The following is a 26940-nucleotide window of genomic DNA, read 5'->3' as shown; positions in this document are numbered from 1 at the left end:
GTTAGGAAAAGACCAAATAGCAGAAAAAAATCCGAAATCGTATCCTGAAGAAATCAGCCCCAAGTATCAAGATCGCCAAACAACCACAAATTACAAAATGGTTTAGGCCAAAAACACAAGCTTTGATGGAAGCAGAACTGTGTCACCCACTCAAAACCATCTCTGCTACTGAAAATTGCATGCAAGAAGCCACACACAAAAATAAAATCTCGGCCAATTTTTTAGGGCAAGTGCTGTGTCAGAAATACCTTTAGAAAAGAAATTAATTAAATCCTTAACTGAAAAGTCACAAAGTCCATCATTTCTTGTATTGCACCATAATGTCCAGTCATTCAGAAATAAGATTCAAATGCTGGAAGTGTTACTTCAGTCTCAAATAAATCCAGATGTAATATGTATTACCGAACACTGGCTGTCTAAAGAAGAAATTCAGTCAATCTCTATTCCAAGGTACTCATTAACAAGCTTTTATTTTAGGAATTTCTACACACATGGTGGTACTGCTATATTTGTAAAGGACCAGATAAAATTCAGTGAGGTAGGCCTAAATGAACAGATTGCATTATCTGAAGATAAGGAATTTGAGCTTTCTGTGGTTAAGCTGCCTGAACTATACTATATAATTATACATGTATATAGAGCACCAAGTAGTAATATTCCAAATTTTATGACCAAATTAGAAGTTCTGCTGAATAGTGTCAGCTCATTAAATATGAGAATAATACTTTGTGGTGATTTTAACATTGATTTATCAAAAAACAGTAATGCTAAACTTGATTTGTTAAACATGACCAAATCCTTTAATATGATCCCCACAATACACTCTCCAACAAGATCAACAGAGCATACTGATTCAATAATTGATCAAATCTTCATAACTGATACTGGTTACAAATTCACTGGCGAAGTACTGAGCATGGGATACAGTGACCATGATGCTCAGCTACTGAGCGTTGACATGGAAAATAGTAAAATCAGCCCCAAAAAAGTATTTCAAAGAAGAAACTTTTCAGATGACAATATTAGGATTTTTAACTTCCTATTAGCTAAGGAAAATTGGGACAGTGTTTACATGCAAACAACTGTTGATAATATGTTCTTAAGCTTCCATAACACCTTCCTTTATTACTTTAATACAGCATTTCCTTTTCAAACAAAAACTTCAAGCAATCAAAATAGAAAGTCGTGGGTAACAAAAGGAATCAAAATTTCTAGTGAGAGAAACAGATTTCTCCAATATTGCTCCAAAAAATACATAGTCACTGAAGAATTTTCTGACTATTGTAAAGCGTACAAAAAAACTTATCTTAGAGTGATTAGACAGGCAAAACTTTTATGGAATGACAATTTCATAAGAAACTCTTCAAACAAAATGAAAGCTATGTGGAAAGTTATTAAAAAAGAAACTTGTAGTTCAACACCTAAAAAGGAAAACATTTCTCTAACACTTAATGACTGTAAGGTCACAGGTCCATACACAGTTGTAAACAAGTTCAATGAATATTTCACCTCACTAGCAGAAGATCTCATTCAGGCAAACTGCAAGGTATCGTTCTTCAATTCCACCAATACATCAAACAGCACTAATGCTACAATGTTTGTTTATGAAACAAACCCTGATGAAATTAGGAACATAATAAAATTGTTACCCAATAAAATCTCTTGTGGCTATGATGAAGTACCTGACCTCATATTAAAGGTGTGCGCTCCCCATATAGTAAAGCCATTATCAACCATCTACAACCAATCATTAAAAACTGGCATTTTTCCATATGCTCTCAAAATAGCTAAAGTCTCACCATTACTAAAGAAAGGTTCCCCTGATTTAGTATCCAATTATAGACCATTATCCATGTTGTTGTTGTTGTTGTGGTCTTCAGTCCTGAGACTGGTTTGATGCAGCTCTCCATGCTACTCTATCCTGTGCAAGCTTCTTCATCTCCCAGTACCTACTGCAACCTACATCCTTCTGAATCTGCTTAGTGTATTCATCTCTTGGTCTCCCCCTACGATTTTTACCCTCCACGCTGCCCTCCAATACTAAATTGGTGATCCCTTGATGCCTCAGAACATGTCCTACCAACCGATCCCTTCTTCTGGTCAAGTTGTGCCACAAACTTCTCTTCTCCCCAATCCTATTCAATACTTCCTCATTAGTTATGTGATCTACCCATGTAATCTTCAGCATTCTTCTGTAGCACCACATTTCGAAAGCTTCTATTCTCTTCTTGTCCAAACTATTTATCGTCCATGTTTCACTTCCATACATGGCAACACTCCATACGAATACTTTCAGAAATGACTTCCTGACACCTAAATCAATACTGGATGTTAACAAATTTCTCTTCTTCAGAAACGCTTTCCTTGCCATTGCCAGCCTACATTTTATTTCCTCTCTACTTCGACCATCATCAGTTATTTTGCTCCCCAAATAGCAAAACTCCTTTACTACTTTAAGTGCCTCATTTCCTAATCTAATTCCCTCAGCATCACCCGACTTCATTAGACTACATTCCATTATCCTTGTTTTGCTTTTGTTGATGTTCATCTTATATCCTCCTTTCAAGACACTGTCCATTCCATTCAACTGCTCTTCCAAGTCCTTTGCTGTCTCTGACAGAATTACAATGTCATCGGCGAACCTCCAAGTTTTTATTTCTTCTCCATGAATTTTAATACCTACTCCGAATTTTTCTTTTGTTTCCTTTACTGCTTGCTCAATATACAGATTGAACAACATCGGGGACAGGCTACAACCCTGTCTTACTCCCTTCCCAACCACTGCTTCCCTTTCATGTCCCTCGACTCTTATAACTGCCATCTGGTTTCTGTACAAATTGTAAATAGCCTTTCGCTCCCTATATTTTACCCCTGCCACCTTTAGAATTTGAAAGAGAGTATTCCAGTCAACATTGTCAAAAGCTTTCTCTAAGTCTACAAATGCTAGAAACGTAGGTTTGCCTTTCCTTAATCTTTCTTCTAAGATAAGTCGTAAGGTCAGTATTGCCTCACGTGTTCCAGTGTTTCTACGGAATCCAAACTGATCTTCCCCGAGGTTGGCGTCTACTAGTTTTTCCATTCGTCTGTAAAGAATTCGCGTTAGTATTTTGCAGCTGTGACTTATTAAGCTGATAGTTCGGTAATTTTCACATCTGTCAACACCTGCTTTCTTTGGGATTGGAATTATTATATTCTTCTTGAAGTCTGAGGGTATTTCGCCTGTCTCATACATCTTGCTCACCAGATGGTAGAGTTTCGTCAGGACTGGCTCTCCCACAGCCGTCAGTAGTTCCAATGGAATATTGTCTACTCCGGGGGCCTTGTTTCGACTCAGGTCTTTCAGTGCTCTGTCAAACTCTTCACGCAGTATCGTATCTCCCATTTCATCTTCATCTACATCCTCTTCCATTTCCATAATATTGTCCTCAAGTACATCGCCCTTGTATAGACCCTCTATATACTCCTTCCACCTTTCTGCTTTCCCTTCTTTGCTTAGAACTGGGTTTCCATCTGAGCTCTTGATATTCATACAAGTGGTTCTCTTATCTCCAAAGGTCTCTTTAATTTTCCTGTAGGCGGTATCTATCTTACCCCTAGTGAGATAGGCCTCTACATCCTTACATTTGTCCTCTAGCCATCCCTGCTTAGCCATTTTGCACTTCCTGTCGATCGCATTTTTGAGACGTTTGTATTCCTTTTTGCCTGTTTCACTTACTGCATTTTTATATTTTCTCCTTTCATCAATTAAATTCAGTATTTCTTCTGTTACCCAAGGATTTCTACTAGCCCTCGTCTTTTTACCTACTTGATCCTCTGCTGCCTTCACTACTTCATCCCTCAAAGCTACCCATTCTTCTTCTACTGTATTTATTTCCCCCATTCCTGTCCATTGCTCCCTTATGCTCTCCCTGAATCTCTGTACAACCTCTGGTTCTTTTAGTTTATCCAGGTCCCATCTCCTTAAATTCCCGCCTTTTTGCAGTTTCTTCAGTTTTAATCTACAGGTATTATCCATATTAAGCATATTTTCAAAAATCCTGGAAAAACTTTATGACAGTCTTATAAATTTCATAAAAAACCACGCACCAATCAGCATTCAACAACATGGTTTTAGTAAATCTTTATCCACCCAGACAGCAATTTTTGAACTGTTGGACCACATACTGAAATCAATTGACCAACATAATATAGCTGCAGGTATCTTCTTAGATCTCTCTAAAGCCTTTGACGTACTAGATCATAAAATACTGCTTGCTAATTTGGAAAGAAGAGGTATAAGAGGTGTGGCTCACAACTGGCTATGCTCTTACCTACAAAACCGCAGACAGAAGGTATCACTTCAATACGATATTAATGTACAGAATAAAATAAATAACACAGTTTTCCTCTCGGAGGAAAGATCAATAAGATATGGTGTTCCCCAGGGTTCTGTTCTAGGGCCATTACTTTTCTTCATTTACATACATGATCTTGTTGAACGTATGAGCCCACAAAAAACTAACCTGTTTGCTGATGATACAAGCATAGTGTTGACTGGATCTAGCCCTGAATCCCTTCAGACAATATCTGATAACTCTACGAAAAAACTTTCTGATTGGTTTAACATAAATGGCCTAATTGTTAATAGTGGGAAAACTGTATGTATCAACTTCCATCTAATTCCCACATCCAATCAAAAAACTATCCAAGTAAAGTTAAATAATGATAAAATTGAAAATGTAAATGCAACAAAATTTTTGGGTCTATGGGTCCAACAAAATTTAAAATGGGACAGACATATAAACAACTTATCAAAGAAACTCTCATCATTGTGCTATGGACTAAGAATACTAAAATCTACTACAAGTAAATCCACACTAATGCAAGCATATCATGCGCAGTTCCACTCATTGCTCCGCTATGGAATCATCTTTTGAGGAAATTCAACTCACAGCACAAATATATTTAAACTACAAAAAAAGAGCACTGAGGATAATCTGTGGCCTCAAAAAGCTGGAATCCTGTAAATGTCAATTTATAAAACTTAATGTTCTAAGCATCCCATCCCTATTCATTCAAGAAACAATCCTATTCACCAGGGAATACCTCTCAAGAACAGGCAAATTAATCCAAAACAATGATATACATACTCATTATACCAGAGGGCAATCTAATATCCATCAAATTTTTTCAAGGACATCATCATACCAAAAATATATAACTCATCTGGGTGTCGTATTACACAATAAAATTCCAGAACAAATAAAAACTGCTCCAGATCCAATATTTAAAAATAAACTAAAGGCATTTCTGACAAAGCACTGTTTCTATTCAGTACAAGAATTCCTGGAAATGAAAAATTATAAAGTTCCTTTGTGAAATACTGTGATTAGAGTAAAACATTCTGTAGGCAAAATAATAACCTAATTTCTACTATACACAACTATGTTTCAGTTTCACTTCCCAAAATTTTTTAACTCGCTTTTTGAATGTACAAGTACACATTCTATTAGTATTAAAACTTAATTGTCTGTGAAATCTCAATGTTAATTTCATGTTTAATGTAGTTTTTAAATGACATTGTGCCTCTGTTGTGCTTCCAGTTGACATTTTCACTATTCTGTAATCTCAGTGATTATTTGTGTAAATTTAAAGTAGCACTACATTGCCTACATGTTTCTTAGTTCCCCATGTAAATTGTTTGTATTCTCTGTATGTGAAGTTACTATATTCTTCAATGAACAATTTTGTGTACATTTTTTTAAATGGTAGTCCATTGCCTATTTTTTTCTCCAAACTACATATTTGTTAAGAAAAATGACTTGTCCTATATCATGTGTACTTTGTACAATATGTGATCCACAGGATAAATAAATAAATACAATACAATACAATACAATTTAACTCTACTCCAGACCCAGTAATAGGTATAAGAAGTGGAATGACAAAACAACAAAAATATTGCTGCAAGAATATCTACATCAACACTCCATAAGCCATCTGACGGTGTGTGGCAGAAGGTACTTCTGGTACCACTAACTGATCCTCCCTCCCTTGTTCTATTTGTGAATAGCATGTGGGAAAAATGATTGTTGGTGAGCTGCTGTAATAGCTCTCACTTTTGAATTTTTCTCATTGTTGTCATTTTGCAAGATGTATGTGGAAGGAAATAATATGTTGTCCAACTCTTCCCAGAAAGTACCCTCTTGAAATGTCAACAGCAAAGCCTTCCTCATAATGTACAATACCTCTCTTACAGCATCTGTCACTGGAGCTCGTTGAACATCTCCAACACTCTCATGTGGACTATACAATCCCACGACAAAATGTGTCACTCTTTGTTGGATTTTCTGTATCTACCTGGTAACTAGTACATCCATGCCTTTTGGCTGTTAAGACAGATCTTAACAAATTAGCACAAATAAAAATTAATTGAAACCAGAATTGTGTTGTACGAGCATAGTTTTCTCAACTTGTATATGACCCAATCTCTTATAACTACAGTATACAGGAACCGTTGCCTGTAGATTAAAAAATAAAAATCTTTTTTCTTTATTTGTTATGTTTCATGGTGTGAATGCATTAAATGTGTGCTTTCATAATAGAAATGTAAACATGAAACATACAGTGCTATTACACAATGAATTTATGATTGATGGCCTAGTGCAGTGGTCAGCAAACACATTAGTCAAAAGAGTTAAATACCAACAGTCCAACAACTGAAAATTCTTTTGAGAGTTAAATGGTTCAATAACACACTTTATACTCTATGTAGATATGTATACTATTAATAAATTAATTAAGGTACTGCGAAGCTGCCCTTTGATAATAATGCAATCTGACTGAGGTATGTTCCAACACTGCCACCCACACTCATCTTGCATACTTGTTTCACCGACATCCCTTCGTTCATCCTCTCTGTGTGACCAAACCATCTCAACATAACTTTCTCAGTACTTTATACTACATCTTCTTCCACTCCACAAAGCTAACTTAATAAACTTTTCGAGTCTTAGTTAAGCTGTAGGTACATCGAAACTTGATATACTTAGCAACAATATTATCTGTGATTAAAATTAAATTGTAAGGTAATCATAAAATTAAATCGTGGCAATGACTGACAAACACAAATGTGAACAATGGCCTTGTCTCTCTCTCTCTCTCTCTCTCTCTCTCTCTCTCTCTCTCTCTCTCTCTGTCTTATTCTTGCTAGTTTTAGCTACGATTCCAAGTTCATATCAATAAAAAGACATCCCAATTTACATTCGATAAGGTTCATTCTTGAAAATGATTGTTCACATTAATATGTAAACCTGAAAAAGGAAAAAACAGCAAACAATAGTTGTTCCAGCTGATTATATGAATTTGGAATACTAAATCTTTCAAAGCAGACCACTTGTGATGTGGACTAAATTCACATTTCTTTTTCTCCAATAATTCTATCTCAGCACAATGTTCAAATTTTGAGCACCAGATTTTTTTTTTTTTTTTTTTTTTTAATGCAGCAATAGCACCTCAAAGTCAATAATGTCGGTCTTAAAGGAAGAAAAATGTGATTCTTTTACAGTAGCACTAAGACATTTTTAACAAAGGCTAACATCGTTTTACTGTTTCGTAAGTCCTGAAACCAGTTGAGAAGGGCTCCCCTTATATTTAATAAAAGTGTTGTTTTGAAATTGCAGATTTCAATATCCGATTATTTTCTTGACAATGTTCTCTTTCAAAAACTTGAGGAAAAAAATTGTTTCTGAATTAAATAATTTTTCTAACAAACTGTTTACTTTCCTCTGTAGTTTACAATTAAACTGATTTAGATGATATGTAATGTTTACCATGAAATAAAACTTTTGGATCCATTGAGCGTTTGTTAGTTCTAGACACCTTTCTCAGGGAGAAATGCTTTATTTTCTGTTAATAAGGAAGTAAAACGTTTCAGAATGTTTCCTCTTGATAACCACCATTCCTCGTTATGCAGCTGAAAATGTGTGTATTCGCTCTCCATTTCAACTAAAAATTCTTTACATTGCTGATGACAGAGTTTTAGCTATAATGGAGTTCATAATGTTAATCACATGTTCCATAACTTTGCAAGTTTCTTCTGGGAATGTCTACACACAATGGACTTCTTAAAGAATGATGCAATGGTAAGTAAGTATCCTGAGACTAATTTTTTCTTTCAAAACAGCAACAAACCCGTTTCTTAGGCCAATCATACTTTCCACCCCATCAGTTGAAAATGAGACAGTTTTGTCGAGTAGCGTATTATGTTTTTCAGTGCACTCAATTACAGCAACTGCAATAGCCTTTCCACATTGTTGACCTATGAGTGGTAACAATCCTAATATTTCTTTGGATGTGTAATGAAAAATAGTGTATAAAAAGTGAGACTCAGGTCATATCATTTATGTCATGAGACTCGTCAACTGCTATCGATAAAGCTGATACAAATTTAAGATTTTCGACTTGCTTGTTGGTTATATTCTAAGAGATTTGGAATGTTCCATCTCTCACTGTTTTAGCAGTGCAGTCAATGGTAACTCTTCAATTTATTTATTCCTTTTAGAATTTTTTTCCTTTTTTTTAAGAATATTTCTGTATTCATCTCCTGGTTTCCCTCTATAATTTTTACCCATCACACTCCCTCCAACATCATCACCTGGGATGGAGAGGCATAAATGACCAAGGAGAAGATGTAAGCATTCCTTCCAACTGCATTTTAGTTAGGTAGTGAGGCTTTGCCTGGAGCCTCTTAAAAGTTACGTGGGCAGTCTCAAATGGATGTCACTGGAGACATTGCAGGGTCCTTTGGTGTTCCCGAATAGCTGTTACAATGGTCTTTGCTCCACCATGGTATTATCCACTGGTGGAAGGAGGTCTTAGAGAGGGGGATACCTGTTCCAGTGATTTAGATGACCATATCATATTTGTCTCCAACCACTTCAGTGATGTAATCTGACAGAAGAGGGAATGAAGGTGATGGAAGACACATACAACTGCCAGCTACTGTTTCAGAGAGCCAATTGTGACAAATGGTCTCTCAGTTGGAGATAAGGAAGTGACAGGATCATTGGAAAATGGTCACTGCCATAAAGATCATGTACAGCAACCATTGCATGACAGTCACGAAGTCTGGTGAAGAGATAACGAGGTCAACAGCCGAACAGGTGCGCCACGGTAGACAACTAAAGTGGCTAGGGGTATTGTTAATGAGAAAACTCAGATCGGGATTTAAAAAGAAGTCAATCAATCTGCAAGCTCCTGCCATATGGTGTGGTACTCCCCCACAGGGTGTGATGTGCACTGAAATCTCCAAACAGGAGAAATGTACAGGACAGATGTCGAACTGAGGTGGTCACACCTTGGTATGGAAGTTGCTTGCCAGGGTAAATAAATGATGCAAAAGATGATCATTGTTGTTTTTGTTCACACTTGCAGTGCTATTGTTTCCAATATGCTGCAGAGGGTAATTCACTCACTGACGACATGTATGTGAACCAAAATAGAGACCCCAAAAGATGTTCTCTCATGGCCAGTATAGTTCTGACAGAAGGCATGGTAACCTTGAAGGCTTGGAGAGTGGTCATCAGCAGGGTGTGGATTTTTAAGTTCCATCAACAGGCAAAATATGTTCATATTTATGAGTAAAATATGTAAGTAAATCACTGACCAATTTGGAGTGGCAGTCAAAGATAGCAAAACGAAAGTCAAAGTTTCAAATTCTGCATTTGACAAATCATTCAAGCAGAAGAATCATACAAACATACTGTCATTTGACAACTGCACAGAGTCCCATATGGACAACATAGTAGTAAGCATCCCTGGCATAGAGAAACAAATAAGCCGCCAGGTCTGGATGGAATTCCAATTGAGTTTTACAAAGAGTACTCTATGGCATTGGCCCCTTATGTAGCTTGCATTTATCATGAATCTCTCTCCCAGTGTTAAGTCCCGAGAAACTGGAAAAAAATGAAGGTGACTCCTGTATATAAGAAAGGTAAAAGTATGGATCCGCAAAAGTATGTTAACATCAGTTTGATGCAGAATTCCTGAACATATTCTCAGCTCGAATACAATAAATTTCCTTGAAAGGGAAAAGCTTCCACCTATGGGATGCATACCAATCAGAAACCAAAACCATCAAATATAGAGTGCCGCAAGGATCAGTAACAGGGCCATTGCTTTTTAATCTGTTTGTTAATGATACAGGTGTTGAAGAGAAAGAGAAGAAAATATTGTATGGAGATGATGTGACAGTACTGAACAATGAACAAACTGTGGCACTGTTTGAGAGAAGAGCATACATATCTGCAAACACCACAGCTCAATGGTTCCTGGAAAATGGATTTGTTATAAACCTAAAAAAGACTACGTATGCAGTGTTCAGAAATAAAGAGAAGGCTGTGCACATGGGTTTAGAGGTGGATGAAACGAGATTAGACGAAGTAGAATCCACTAGATTCTTAGATATTACTGTGGACAACAAGTTGAAATGGAAACAACATATTAATTCTGTCTGCAAGAAATTCAGCTCTGACATATTTATAATGAGGCAGTTAGAACAATATGCACACAAACAGCTTCTGTGCACAGTATACCATGGACTCTTTGAACCATACATGCAGTACGGAGCGGTAGCATGGGGAAACTCAAGCATTCCAGAAAAAGGACCCCAGTACTCAGGTATCAAATTACTAAGAAGTCTGCCTAAAAAACTGTGTGACAATGTGCATGGCACTAAGTTTTCAAAGAACCTAAAAGACTATCTGGTGGAAAAGGAATTTTACAGTGTTTATGAGTACAGCACACATTAAATTTGTAAATATTGTTAATTATTATTAGAATAAAACTTCCTGGCAGATTAAAACTGTGTGCCGGACCGAGACTCAAACTCGGGACCTTTGCCTTTCATGGGCAAGTGCTCTACTTGCCCGCGAAAGGCAAAGGTCCCGAGTTCGAGTCTCGGTGAGGCACACAGTTTTAATCTGTCAGGAAGTTTCATATCAGCGCACACTCTGCTGCAGAGTGAAAATCTCATTCTGGATGTTAGAATAGTTAGGAAGTATATGATAATGAAGGTTTTTATTTTTGACATGTCCTATATTATATGTACGTTCACTGTACACCATGTTATCCTACAGGATCAACTGAAATTCAATTCCATTCAAACGTAAACTATGGATGAAGGGCAACAAGCACATTCCATATTTCTTGACTTCTGAGAAGCATCTGACATGGTACCCCGTTGCAGACTGTTAATGAAGGTACAAGCACATGGAATAGGTTCCCAGATATATGAATGGCTTGAAGACTTCTTAAGTAATAGAACACAGTATACTGTCCTTGACGGTGAGTGTTCATCTGAGACAACTGTATCACCAGGAGTAGCCCAGGCAAGTGTGATAGGATACTGTTATTTTCTATACACAAAAATGATCAGGCACACAGGATGGCTAGCAGTCTGTGGTTGTTTGATACAAGATGACTTGGACAAAACTTCTAGTTGCTGTGATGAATGGCAGCTGGTTCTAAATGTAGAAAAAAATGTAAATTAATGCAGAAGAGTAGGAAAAACAAACCTGTAATGTTCGGATACAGCATTAGTAGAGTCCTGCTTGACAGGCATGTCATTTAAATATATGGGCATAATGTTGTGAAGCGACATGAAATGGAACGAGCATGTGAGGATTGTGGTACGGAAGGCAAATGGTTGACTTCAGTTTATTGGGGAAATTTTAGGAAAGTGTGGTTTGTCTGTAAAGGCGACCACAGATAGGACCACTGGTGTGACATATTCTTGAGTACTGCTCAAATGTTTGGGATCTGCACCAGCATAGATTTAAGGAGGACATTAAGGTAATTCAGAGACAGATTGCTATTAGATTTCTTACTAGTAAGTTTGCTCAACACACTAGTTTTATGGAGATGCTTCAGGAACTCAAATGGGAATTTCTGAAGCAAAGGTGATGTTCTTTTCGAGGAACACTATTAAGAAAATTTAGAGAACTGCCATTTGAAGCTGACTGCAGAAAGATGCTACTGCCACCAACATACATTTTGTATATTGGTCACAAATGATAAGATACAAGAAACTGGGGCTCATGCAGAGGTGAATAGACCGTCATTTTCCCTTGCTCTATCTGCAAGTGGAACAGGAAAGAAAACAACTAGTAGTGGTACAGGGTACCCTCCGTCAAGCATCGCACACTGGGTTTCAGAGTGTAGATGAATATATTTTATTAAATGTTAAACCTAAGACAGTAATTTCAACTGAAATCACCTTCTGATTTACACTATAGCCTACTACATTATATTAATAAGCATTTAAATGTACCTGACACAATAAAAAAAATTAAGGTAGATTTTACCTTACTTAATTTTGTATTTTGAATGTCTATACTGTGCTTACGAAAGAAAACTATTTTTAGTAATTAATGTTTACTTAAAATGTCAATCTTCACTGAAATTGCTAAGGCGTCCTACTAGGGAGCCCTGGGCTGAATAACTACTTGATCATGTGTAATGAAGAAAAAGCTAATAGTTTACTGCAAATACTATAAGTAAAATAACAAATTTGTTGCATCTGTAATTTCTAAACATATCAAAATTTAATTTTAATGCTGTGTTAATGCCAAAAATGAAAAAAAATGTATTATTCTTTTCATTCTCATTTTTAATGAATGGACTTGACATTCAAGCATGAAATGAATTTTTAAATGAAAATTTACAAGCAATATAATGAGTTCAATTCAAAGTTAAGATACAGAGAGAGAGAGAGAGAGAGAGAGAGAGAGAGAGAGAGAAGCATGATCACTGGTTTATATTTTTGAATACAGATTTTGTGTTGTTCTTTGCTGCTTTCAGTAGTCCTAAAGTATCTCCCCTCTATTTCATCAAATTCAAGAATTCACCACAACTTTCAGAACAGTTCACCTTTATTTGAAGTTCTCTTTTTGCTAAAGCAATGCAAATTGCATTTCTTTCTTCTGAACACTTGTTCTCATCATACTAAAGACTGAGTCATCAAATGAGCTACCGGCAGGAACTGAAAATATGTATGATATAAGCCTACACAACTGGGAATTCATATGCATTCCAAAAATCACAGAATTCACTGTACAACTGGTCTTCATCCAGGTTTAGATTCAATTTGTTGGTACCCTTTAAAACATAATGACATTGTTCTTTACGTGAAAAACTTGTAAGCCGATTGAACAGGTTGTTCTAAGAATAATCACAGTTTTTGAATAACTAATCGATGCAATGTGACAACAAACACTGCATCATTTTCTAAACTCAACAACTGTGATTTTGGCATTTCTTGCAGAACTTCATGAACTTTCTTTCCTAGGAATTTATCTTATTTACTGCTCTCTATCTTGCTCTTAAGGTCCCTTATTATTCTGTCCAGCTCAACAGAAGTATCTGAGAAGTTTTGCTGTTTTTTTACCAGCAGTTTCAAACAGGAGCAAAATATACTGCAGAAAACATAGATAGCAATCACACTGTCAAATCAATCTTTAACAGCCTTCCTTGTTCTTTGAAATAAATCATGACTTGATGGCAGGCCAGCAGTGCATAATTCTGTCAATTGCAGGAAGTAGTGAGAGCCACAGTGTATGGAAGTTTGTAATATTTCCTTAAACTTTGTCTCTGTAAATTGTGAAAATTCTCTCAGTGACCTAACATTTGGCGCAGAGGAACCAAATTCACTGCAGATTTTGAGAACTAATGCTTCTACATCACAATTAAATGTTTTAAGATGATGTTTTACTGTGTTATTTATGGCATAGCAATCAGCTCTCAAAATGGGTGGATTCTTGTTTTTCAGCAAGACAGAAACTGAGTTGTTTTTCGCAAGTTCACTGGAGCATTGTCAGTGATGTATTGATTCAAATGAAAACCATCAGATTCTGTTCTGTAATGGTATTTAGTGCAAGTGTAATGTCTTTGTGGGTCTCACAGGAGTCTCTATAAAGTTCAAGCAATCCTTTCTTGGTTTGAAGCATCCAAGAACACAGAAAAATAAAAGGCTTTATGAAGCTCGTCTATGTCTGCATCTCAACTGTATGAGCCATTTCTTAGTTCTTCCACACAAAATTTTAGATGCGATATTACTGTCTAGAAACAAGGAATAATTCAGTTTCATTTGGCAGTCCAATGATTTGTAGCTGAAGCACGTTTTACACTGTGATAAACAGAAGCAACCTGCCATCTTCTTCAGATGTACATTTCTTCACAATAAAAGTTCTAATTCTTTTATTTTTAAAACACTGTTGCTGTGCCAGAATCTGTTTCTATGTCTTCCGATGATCCACTGCAGCTTTTCTTCCTTAAAATTTTATCAAATCACACACTTTGCTGTGAAGTCTTTTTTCTCATAAACCAAAAAGTGTTTTTTTTTTAACCAGTCTTTGTTGAAAGCAATAAGACATTTTAACTTTCTTTTTTGAAACAGATGAAATGTCTCAGACATTAGAGGAAGAATGAAACATCTTTTCGGAATGCTGATCCTTTCTAATTCTAATATGGTCAAACTGGAAATGAAACAAGTGGCACCTTAACTACCCAATAATCCATAATTTTAAAGGCAAATGTGTATTTTGAATCACATACAGTGATTGAGGGAGAAAATTCACACATTCTTTTGCTCGATTCCTAAATTTGGCACAAGGTGGGATGAAAGTGTGTGCCAAGCCCATTTACCCGGGATCTTGGACAGTCCCTTAAATTCCAAGACAATTCCACTGAAAACTGGATGGGCACAATTACTATAGCCTACCTCACCACTCATTTTGAAGTACAAGGAGCAACCAGACACTTCTCCCAAGTCTCTACAGTCATAGGGTATTGCTGAACAGAAAGAATGTTTTTGCAGGAGGAAACTGATCTCTCAATATTATACTACAATGATGTTGCAAATTTTAGGTGATTAAATATTCATGGAGGGATATCCACTTGAGTGTCTTGTTCTGCCCAACTGAGGACATTGCAAATAGCAGCGAAAGCCAAGTAGTCTGAATTTCTTGATGAAACAATGTCAAAGACACTCACTACCCTGTGACCAGTATCACCTCTTATGTAAGCCAGTCTTCATTTGATTTTCTTAACAATTTTTAATGATTTCTGCTAAGCTAACCCAACAGATTAATTCTTTAATGATGCTGTCTAGGTAGCTAAAGTTGCTATGGATGTATACCACAGCAGTTTCAATTTTGGGTTCAAGGGGGGTGCCTCTCATGCTGAAACTGAAGACTTACTCAGAGATAGAGATTTCAAGGCTTAAAAATGTCCATTATAAAAATCAATATCTTTAATTGATGTACCCCCTCTCATTAGGACATGCTCTCATGACAACACAAGGTTTGGCAGCAGTTCCAAGTGCAATAACATACAACATGGAGCTTTTTTGGTGTGTGAAATTATTTTATATACTCTGAGTAGCTACCACGCACACCTTCAGCAACACATCACAGTCATGGACCAGACAATTGAACTGGAGTAAGTGTTGATAGAATATGCATAGATCAATTGCCACATTCAGCATGTAGGCATTCAAACACATAACAAGAAATTTTTCTTCTTGAATTTCCTCAGGTTACAGCACTTTAAGACTGTCATTCAAAAATGGAACTACTTACAAAGTTTCACAAACCAGCTGTAAATGATAACTCTAGGAATATACCACTATCCCCTACATATTAATCCTGTAGGCATCATGAGAACAAGTTTAGATTAACTACAGCATGTGTGTTCTAACATCATGCATAAAATCGATAATAGCATTGAGAATTCTTCTCTGTTGAATTTTCCAACAATGAGAGTGCTAATGAAACATATGTCTACTGTTTCATCATCAGTTACCCATATGTGGTATTACCTATGTAGCACACGGCATTACACATAACTCTGGTGGAGTGTACCCCGATGACAAATGATTGTCACGATTACATATGTCCCCACTGATGTAAATCAAAACCTACTAGCAGCTACATGTCACACACAGTTTCTTTGCATCTTGTATGGTCATGACTGTTAGGGCATACAATAATTTAATTGTTAGAAACAGAAAGTTCTTTGTGGATTTCTGTCATCTGTATGTCTGCGACACATACATGGACTTATGCTGTGTATCTTCATGGTAGGACAGTGATCACAGTATTACCACAAGATGTGATACCTGCATGGGCTTTATGGAATGTCCATGAGTTGGTGTCCTAATTTGGAGTAGTGCAGTGCAGCACCGAATAAAAATGCAGCATGACATCAGAGCTGAACACGAGATGTCAGATGAAAAGTAAAAACCACCACTTATCTAGCGTTCATTCAAATGTCAAGATCTCAAGATCTTGTTATACATTGGTACATTATATACGAGGTTATTAAGTGAAGGATTACTTTGTATTCATTTCTTGAAAGTGAAAATTTGGTGAAAGTTCTCAAATTTCAGCACAGGCACAACTGCAATGATAACAAAGGCCACTGGACTGCACTGGCATGGACTGAAGAAAATTTAATTACAGGTGCAGCATTTCAGAACTTCCAGAAACCACAAGAATTACTCCAAACACAAACATATTTAAAGAGAACACTGCAAGCACTGCATACTTTTCAGAGCCTCCTGATAACAAATGTTTAGCATTTCCATAATTTCAATTCAGCTGGAATGTGTCGCCACAATACTTTTGTAGAAACATGCAACATTTGGGCATTTGAAGACTGTACCACGGAATGTTGGCAGCAACCATAGCAAAAGCACATATCACAAAAACTTCATTTATGGAGTTTGAAGTCTTTTATTTACTGTCTTAATAACATTTACTTCTTAGATAGCTGCCCTGCTTTGTTCCTTCAGTGTACATCAATATGTATATTTTGCTGAAGTTGGGAATTCATAGAGCACCTAATCTGCTTTATACGTGCTGGACACAGAATAATTTTTCCATCAATAGTGAAAGTTTTGTCCATCGCAACCCAAGATCTTAATTCAGATGATAACTTTGATGTAACAGGAAGCTTCATGAACACAAAAAGCCATGAACTCTTAAGAAGTCCTATTGGGTGAACTTCTCTTGGCACACATACCCCCTATTCTGGATTGGTAGAAGTCCTATTAGTTAACCAACTTTGGTCTGCTAGTCTTTTGTTTGTCCCACTGCCAGTCTTAGCAGCACAGAAAGCCCTTAACTATACCTAATTGTGGCTACTACAATAATCGTGTTTGTTTGTGGGTCCACAAATTTGATGTACTTCACAAAAGAAAAAATTACCTGTTGTAGGCTGTAAATTTATCTTTTATTTGTTGTGCTGTTGGTCAATTTTGACTAAGGCATCATTGTCAAGCATCTATAAAACATTAACTACAGAAGAGTGATAAACATAACTTGTGTAATAGTCTAGAGATCTTAAAAACATAATAAATGACAAAGTTGTAATTTCAGCATTATGTACCATCCATTACTTACACATGCAATAACAGTAAGCATAAACTTGCACAACACATGACAAGGAAATCAATTCATTAGTCAATGTGCAGAAGCACACTTCAATGTTAGCATTCTCTGTATCAAATATGATCAAAAAAGACAGTAAAATATATGGAAGATCTACATAAAGCATAACCTGAGGCCGAATTTAACATCCATTTACTACAGAACCACACTTATGTGCAAATGTCAAGTAATGCATTAGTTTCATCAACATACAAACTGAAGACATAATGAGCTGTTTTGATTTATATCAAAGGTAATGTATATGGATATCAATTCTGAATGTCCATGCATGTTACTGGTTCTATTCTGTCATAGCTGCTATGTAAAAATAGTCTCTTAATAAGATATAACCATAAAATAACAACACAGATGTCAATGTGATCACTCATTCATAAAGATACCTCAACTAATGGCCCAATCAAAATTTCAAAAGGCAAATTATCCCATCTGGCCTGTCCAGCATCTATTGAGAACAAAAAATTCAACACCATGATTATGAAATATTATACTTATGAACCATGTTATAATGTAAAACAAGGGGGATAAGGTTGCTGAATACATCAGAAATATCCAGATGCCCATTACAGGTAAATTTGTTTCATTTGAGATTATTAATCTTTACAAGAATGTACCAGTAACTAAGGCAAATTAATAGAGGATAATTTCCTGAAATATAGCAAAATTATAGTTGAACAAATGCATTAGATTATAGATGATTTTATGCTGATATTTTCATTTATTTATTTGCGTTTCAATGATTCACTCCACTCTCAAATTGACAGTGTGGCCATGGGGGAGTATGGTGAGTACACTAGCAGACATGTCTGAATAATTATGAAAATAAATTCTTTGAGAAAAAGAGAAACACAATTGACAAGGTAATACACTACAAGAAATATGTTGATGATATTCACTGGTATCACAAATGACACAGACTGCATGCTAATGCAACTGCATAGTATACATCCCAAAATTAACATCATGCTGGAACTAGAAAAGTAACACACAATAAGCTTCTTAGATTGAAAATTAGTAATAATGAGGGTTCCCATAATGTTGGTGTTTACCGCAAACCAACAACGACTGATACAGTCATTCACAGTAATTCATGTGATCCGTATTCATATTAGGGGTGCCTTTTTTCAGTCCATGATTAGTAGAGTAATTAATGTTCCACTGGATAGCAATGAACTTAATCAGTATTTGAAAATATTGAATGAAATAGCTGTCAAGAACAATAATGGAAATAAAAGAGCTGAGGAAATATATAATTAAAAAACTTAACAGCAACAATAAGATATCTGATAATCAAATCACATTAGCTAAGGAGCAACTGAACAAAAAAGGTAAATATGCTGTATTACCATATTATGGACCTACATCTGGTAAGACAGTACAAACATTTCACAGTACTATGATACAGATAGGTATTCACACTAATAATGAACTTAAAAAACTTCAACCTACTTCAACAATTCAGCATTTACAAGATTAACTGCAGTGACTATGACAGATTCTACATAGGACTGATAGGCGGGAGCACCAGCACAAGATTGAGGAAGCACCACTAACTGCAACTCAACTAATAGTGAAACATTGGAAATTCTATATAGGCTCAATAAAGACAGGATTATCAATATTTTTGAAGACACTGAAAGTTATACTGTTTTCAGTACAAAGTCAGAGTGTGTGTTCTTAATGAACAAACAGACTTTAAAAAGATAAACTTCTTAGAGAATTTCACACACATATTATGTTGACCAACAAGTAGACAACACTGGTGAACAATTTATTTAATTGTTCAGATGTTTACTACTTATCCTCCTTTGTTCCTCCTCTTCCTGACTAGAGTTTATGAATCACATCAAAATCTATGCCAGGGCTTCCCAACGTGTGGTTCGGGGACCCCTTAGGGGTCTGCCGGCTCTTTCTAGGGGGTCCGCAGCCACCTTTCACCAAATCGTGTAAAATAATGAGTAAAATTATTGAATAAAAATGTGAAAATCAAATTCATCACTACTTTTTTCTTCGTGTGAAAAACAAGTGTATTTTTACTTCAGGTATTATTCACAAGCAGCCTTTGTGGTTCCTAAGTGAGAACGCATACACAGTTTAGTGCCGGAGAGTGCGGCTTCTCTGATCAACTGTTTCACAATATGGGGGTCGTTTATGCGCCAGCTCACGGCGCTAGGTGCACTGAAACCTTTTACGCATGTGCGGAGCGAGCTTTGTCGACCAATCACAGCGCTCGCTGGCACGTATGAGGCCCCAGGCATCATTAAATGTTAAACTTTCTTTGTCAGTGCACTACCTATTTCATAAGTTGATTTTTGACCAGTTTATTACTTCTAACATGGATCGGTGGCTGAAGTCAGGATCATTGAAGAAGCGTGCAGTTTCTCCATCGCCTTCACAATAAGGGAAGTTTCCAGTTGAAATGAATGAGGAGGGAGGTAGAACAATCACAAGAAGCTCCACAGCCGGATTTATTATGTGAAAACACTGCACATACTCCATTGGTTGCAATATCCTGTGGAAGTGGAATAACCAAGAAGCGTAAGTACAACGAAAGCTATTTAGAAATGGGCTTAATGGAGACAAAAGAGGGTAAAGCGCAGGGTGTAATTTGTGCGCGAGTCCTTCCAAAGAGTTCAATGGTTCCAGTTAAATTGCGCCGTCATTTTGAAGGTACTCACCCTGATTTCCAGGCTACAGACATTGATTTTTTCAAAAGGAAGAGTTCTGAACTAGCTTCTTCTCAGCATTGCATGAAACCTCATGCAAAAACAATTAATGAAAATTCATTAAAAGTTTCTTTCTTGGTTAGTTACCGAGTGACAAAAACAGGCAAAGATCACACCATTGCAGTAAAACCTCATAAAGCCATGTATTAATGATATTGTTTCTTTAATGCTAGACGAAAAGGCAGTAAAGCTTGTATCTTCGGTGCCATTATCAAACAATACTGTCAAGAGACGCATTGTTGACATGTCAAATAATGTGAAAGACACTCTTGTTTCTCGCATCCAACACAATTCATTTTCTCTGCAGACGGATGAATCCACTGCTGTTGCAGGATTAGCGATTTTACTGGCTTTTGCCCGTGATGAATATTCTGGATGATTTGAGGAGGACCTCTTATTGTGCAGACCACTATGTTCGAACACAGCAGGTGCTGAAATATTCTGTCTATTGGATGATTTTTTAAGGACTAACGAAGTTTCATGGTCTAATTGCAGAGATGTGTGCACAGATGATGCAAAAGCTATGATGGGTCCTACAGTTGGAGCAATAACGAAAATAAAAGAAAACGCCAAGAATTGCAGCAGTAGTCATTGTGCTCTCCACAGATACGCTTTAGCTACGAAACAAATGTCTGTTTCGTTCAAGAAAGTCTTAGTGGATTTCATTCAAATCATTGGCTACATAAAATCAAGGCTGTTGAAGTCAAGACTTTACTGTGTGAAGATATGGAAAACCTTCATCGTTCCCTGCTTCTCCACACAGAAGTGAGGAGGCTATCACGTGGGAATGCACTCTCTCGGTTGTACGAATTAAGTCTTAGCTTTCCTTTTGGAGCATAACACCAAATTAGCAGACCTTATTAATGACGAAAATTGGCAGTGTATACTTGCCTATTTGTCAGATATTTTCTCCAAAATGAACGAAATGAATATTTCACTCCAAGGGCAAAGTGAAACAAAGGTCACTGTGATCGACAAAGTTCGAGTATTCAAGAGTAAAATCAATTTTTGGGCAGTGTGTTTCACGGAGGGGAGGCTGAGTGTTTTCCTGTTCTCAAGGAGTTTTTGAAAAACAAAACATTGGCACTTGGAAAGAACTTGTTTCATCACATCCTGGAACATCTCCGAAGCTTGATGTCATTGTTGGAGCATTATTTCCCAACAGCTGAAGCTGTTCTATCATCAAACGAATATGAGTTGTTGATAGAAATTGCCACAGACCCTACCTTGAAATCAAGTTTTGACATTGACGGTTACTCACACTTTTGGATCCGTTTGGATGGCAAGAAATACTACCCCCCCTTGCTGAAAAGGCAAAACGTGTACTTCATCCGTTTGCCACAACATACATGTGTGAATCTCGATTCTCGATCTATGCTGCCCACAAAACTAAGTACCGAAGCTGTCTCGATGCGGAACCATACATTCGTCTCCAGTTGTCAAGAACTGAACCCAACTTTTCAAAATTGTGTCAGCAGAAGCATCCTCAACCATCACATTAGTATTTCATTATTATTCCTACAGACTCATCTATAGAAAAGAAGGAAGCATTTCTCTTCGTAGATGCTCACTGAACGTACCTGAACTATAACTCTGTTGGAATTTTGTTTCTGTCTTCTATCATTTACAAAATAATTATTAATTGAATTCTGTTGGCATTGATATTTTTGTTACGGAAATGAAAATGATCTCTAAAGATAATTTCTTTTCTTTATAATATATTCTGTCCTCACAGTTAAAAATATGGCCTGCCTATACTTCAATTACAATTACTTGCTATTACTCTGACACTATATTGTGGCAACTGGCTGCGAGCGTAAACAAATGAGGACTTTTCATGTGCCACCTTGTTAAAGGTAAACCACCTCTGCCAGAATTGTTTCCTTTGAGAAAAAAAGTCTTACATTCTATGAAATGCATTGTCTTCTTATATAGAAATAAGAGAGCTTCTTTGCTTGTTTTCCTAATTTGTTTACAGTCGAGGCTGACTGCCACGATGTAGTGTCCAAGTAGTAGTAGAAGTTGTCAGGTGTGGCTAAACTGTTGCCACGCCGCCTGCCAGTTGCCAGCTACTGACTGACAGGACACTGTTGCAATGCCACCTGCTAGCTGCCGCCAGCTACGGACTACAGCTGCCGTTCAGTAGATACGCAAAGACGTAAAAATAACTAGACTTTCTGAGCTGCTTACATGGGCACGAAAATCGATTGTGGAACTGGAAAACGGCTTTATACATGCAGATTTCCAGAATCGATTTCCAACCAAAAGTGGAACTGGGCCATCGGCTTACGAAGGCCGGTTTTGGAAACACATGTAAACTGGGTGAATGTATTCCCACAAATTGCACAACAGATGTTACAATAGTCCTTTAACAGCAATTCCTTGGCCTCTTTTCTTTCATGGTGTGTTTGTATCCCAAATCATGGGTCTGCCTCTTTTCTTCACAGCCGAATGGAATGGCCGTGCAGTCTAAGGCGCCATATCGTCATGGATTGAGCGGCCACTCTCACCGGAGGTTCAAGTCCTTCCTCGTGTGTGTGTGTGTTTTTTGTGTGTTTTGTCCTAAGCGGAAGTTAAACTTAGGTAAATAGTGTGTAAGACTAGGGACTGATGACCTCAGCAGTTAAGTCCCATAGACTTTACATACATTTGAATATACTTCTTTGGATTTCACGAGAAACCATACGGACGCACGCACGCACGCACGCACGCACGCCTGTTACGAAATATGCATGCTCCTTACACAACAGTAGCGAAACAGTGGAATTGAAAAGACCACAAGGGGCAGCTTGTCAACAGCGAACAGTTTGGACGTGACGTTGATTGCCCTTGGAGTAAGGCAGCTCCAGCGTGTGAAATGTCAGTTACCAAGTAATTTTAATCAGGCTATAGTGTGTTGAACAAAGGGAGTAAATCCATAAGTAAGTGTCTGGATACAGTGGGAATTCATATTGTATCATTTATTTCAAGTTGTTTTCATTCATCTCTAAACCAAAGACAACTGATACTTCGTGGTGGTGGTGGGGGGGTTCGTCATTGGGAACATGGCACTTGCATTAAGAAGCTTTCAGTTCCCATGAGTTTCACTCTGAAATTTAAAGTTACTGTGCTCTTGACTGACTAGGAGTCCGCAATGGATTTTCGACTGAAGAAGGGGTCCGCCAGCTGAAAAGGTTGGGAAGCGCTGATCTATGCTATTACTTTATGGCTATACCTTATTCAGATTCTTTACTGTTACCGCATATTGTAGTAATAGACAGTACCTAATGCAGAAATTACGATTTTGTCATTTATTGTGTTTTTAAGATTTTTAGACTGTTATACAGGTCATGTACTTCAGTCTTCTGCAGTAGACAGGATTTTATAGGTGCTTAATAATGATGACTTCATCAAAACTGGCTAATAGCACAACAAATTAAAGATAAATTTACAGCCTACTGCAGACAATGCCTTATTTTATGGAGTACTACAATGTTACACATGGTACTGTTATTGTATCTGCTTTGCTTTTGAGAACCAAAACTCCAAATTTTAGAAAATTACGCAAAAACACTTTCTTCATAATCAAGCTCAAAATGCACTTATCTATGATCCAGAATGTGACTGTTAGAGACAATTCAACATCTTTCTTCAACTTTTGAGGGACATCAGATTTGGACTTTTTTTCTGAGCAAGCTATCTACCGGAGGTGCGGGAGAATTAATAAGAAGGGTAAAAATGCAGTAATACGTAATTTTATGGAACGTAAAGTTAAAATATGTGAACACATGCAATTATAGTGAAACAAATAAAAAAAAATTCTGGCAACAAGTTCATAAAAATTTACACATTTCCCTTGTGTCACAGTGAAGGAAAAGAATACGTAATAACAAGAAATCCAGGCTCTAGTCAATAACCACTTAAGTTCCATTAAATTCTGTTGAAGTTCCATTAAACTATTAAGTGGGGCAGGTCACTCCCCAGGATCATGTCCATCACTGGTTGGGGCTGGAACAACATTGACGAACATAGGCTCCGAGTCCAATGGCGTTTGGGGACCTGATGTGTCTGGTATCACAAAAGCAGCTTCCCCAACATGTCTTTTTTCTCCTCTCAACTATTATACAAGTGAAGAACTCTTGTCAAAGCTTATTCAGTGTGGGGATTGGTACTGTGGAAGAGTGAGAAGCCATGGGACCAGCAGTCTGTGACTCCTTTTGATAATGGCTAGCTGGTCTGTAGATTTCCAGGGAGGGGGTTGCCTAATGGGAGCCCTGTCATTGGCTTTTCTGGTTGCATGAAGAGTCGAGATCCCTGACAGAAGAATCCACAACAGGTGAGAGTCCACAGCCCCCCCCCCCCCCCCCCCCCACACACACACCAGACTAATTTATTTGCACAACTATCAGAGGTTGAAATTGAAGGAACGGAGGGATTAAGTACTCTGTGTTCTGCCAATGAACTGGCCACAATATTGGAAAAAAGCAATATCATTGGGATGGGGCTTAAGTGACAATACTTTTATCAAGTTTCAAAAATATGGAAGGTGATTAGAGATTATGAGTTCCTGAATCGCACATTCCTTAATTCTGGTAGTACAACAGGAAGGGTGAAGTTCTCCACGATTTACAAGGGGAGTTTTCATAACGGATCAAACAACAGTCTCCACAAATAAGGATGTTGTTAGAAAGGGAAGACATATTACCAAGGCACTGGCACATAAAACACCACGTCAAGGGTGAAAAATACAACTTTACATAACAGCGGCAGACCATGATTTGAACTTTGTCAAGAAGTGAATCCTCTTCAAAATCAGGATAAATGCTCTAGTATCACTTTGTTGTCTGGTGGGCCTCAAAATACTTGACCCCCTCTCTTCTCCAAGTTTCTGCACGAAACGTGCTACCCACAACAGTAGGACAAACAAATGCCTCTAGAAAGGCATAATACATGTTTCATGCATCGGTATGCCTAGCAGCTTCGATTTGATTGGACATGTTTATTGTTGTCAGACAGTTTTCCATTGTGACATTTGCTTGTGTTGGCAAATCTGCAATGACCAACATGAGAGAACAGAATTGTTTTATCACGTTCTGTTTTTAACTTCATAAAAAAGCTGCGGAATTGCACAAAATGTTAGTGCAAGCATTTGGTAATGACACTTTGGGCCAGACACAAACATACGACTTCCTGAAACTTCCTGGCAGATTAAAACTGTGTGCCGGATTGAGACTCAAACTTGGGACCTTTGCCTTTCGCGGGCAAGTGCTATACCAACTGAGCTACCCAAGCAAGACTCACGACCCATCCTCACAGCCTTAATTCCACCAGTACCTCGTCTCTTACCTTCCAAACTTTCTGCTGATGCATGTTCAAGACAGCCATTACTAATGCTACACCAAAAAAATATCAGTGCTGTTCAGAATGTGGTTTTGAAAGATTGTAGGCAGACCATCCATGACGTGTGTAATATTGTGGGGTGGTCATATGGCACGTCAGCGGATTTTGTTGGAAAAAACTGAATATGAGATGATCAAAAAGAGTATTGCAAGAATGCCAGCAGGAAACTGAGTGATCTGCTTCGAGCTGACTCAGATTTTGTTCCTAATGTCGTTGCAGGTGGCAAAAGTTGGGTTTTATGGATGTGAACCTGAAACTAAACAGCAATCATCCCAGTGGAACAGCCCATCTTCACCATAGTCAAAGGAATCCCATCAAGTTGAGAGCAACATCAGATCCTTACTGATCTGTTTTTTGACATTGATGGCATTATCCACAAGGAGTTTCTACCTCATTGTCATATGATTGAGGGAAAATTCTAGCATGATGTCCTAAGATGGCTAAAGGAAAGTGTAACAAGGAAAAGTTCAGAGAAGTGGTGCTGGACTGACTGGATCCTTCACTACCACAGTGTGAGGCCACATACAACTTTCATCTATCAGTTTTTGATAAAAAGCAACACCGGCAGTTCTTCCTTATACATCATACTCACCTAACTTGGCCACATGAAATTTCTTTCTCTTTCCCATGTTAAAAACTGCCCAGGGATTGGGTGTTTGTGTTGTCCTCACCATTTCATCATCATAATCATCATCATCATCATCATTATCATCCGTGGCAGTGGCTAGATTGGATTGTGTAAAAATTGGACTGTGTAAAATCTGGGACTTTGTACAAGTGCTGATGACCGCACAGTTGAGCGCCCTATAAACCAAAAATCATCATGTTAAAAACAAAGTTGAAGGGATGAAGATTTGACACGATATAGGAGATTCAATTAGAATTGCATAGGGTGCTGAACACACTAAAAATGACTTTCAAGAGCTTCCAAGGGAACTACTTTGAAGGTGACTGTGGCGAATAAAAATCTTTTATGATATGCTGGTATTTAGTCTCAGATTTTGGAAACTTTTGTGTAGCACGTCATAATTCCACACCCATTCGTAGCATTAAAGGCCTGGTGAAGAATTACAAGGGGCGTTTGAAAAGTCCGTGCAAAAATAAAAACTACTTATGTGTTTGGCGTAAACCTTTTTTATTTTTCAACAGTCTCCTTTTAGACTCACACACTTCGTCCAACACTGTTCTAATTTGTTGATGCCTTCCAAATAATAGGAATTTGTCCAAGTCTGCAAAATAGCTATTAGTTGCTGCAATCATCTCCTCATTTGAATAAAATCTTTGTCCTGCCAGACATTTCTTCAAATTGGGGAACAAATAGCAGTCTGAGGGAGCCAAGTCTGGAGAAT

The 26940-nt window shown here is 37.4% G+C and overlaps 1 protein-coding gene across 1 annotated transcript in view; it reads right to left on the bottom strand.

Moving 5' to 3' along the window:
- Nucleotides 1-26940, bottom strand: part of LOC126411125 (mRNA export factor Gle1) — a 125016-nt gene that overhangs the window by 17885 nt on the left and 80191 nt on the right. The window lies entirely within an intron of this gene.

Source organism: Schistocerca serialis, chromosome 1 (assembly GCF_023864345.2).
Source record: "Schistocerca serialis cubense isolate TAMUIC-IGC-003099 chromosome 1, iqSchSeri2.2, whole genome shotgun sequence".
Taxonomy (NCBI): domain Eukaryota; kingdom Metazoa; phylum Arthropoda; class Insecta; order Orthoptera; family Acrididae; genus Schistocerca; species Schistocerca serialis.
This window is presented reverse-complemented; position numbering and strand designations above follow the sequence as displayed.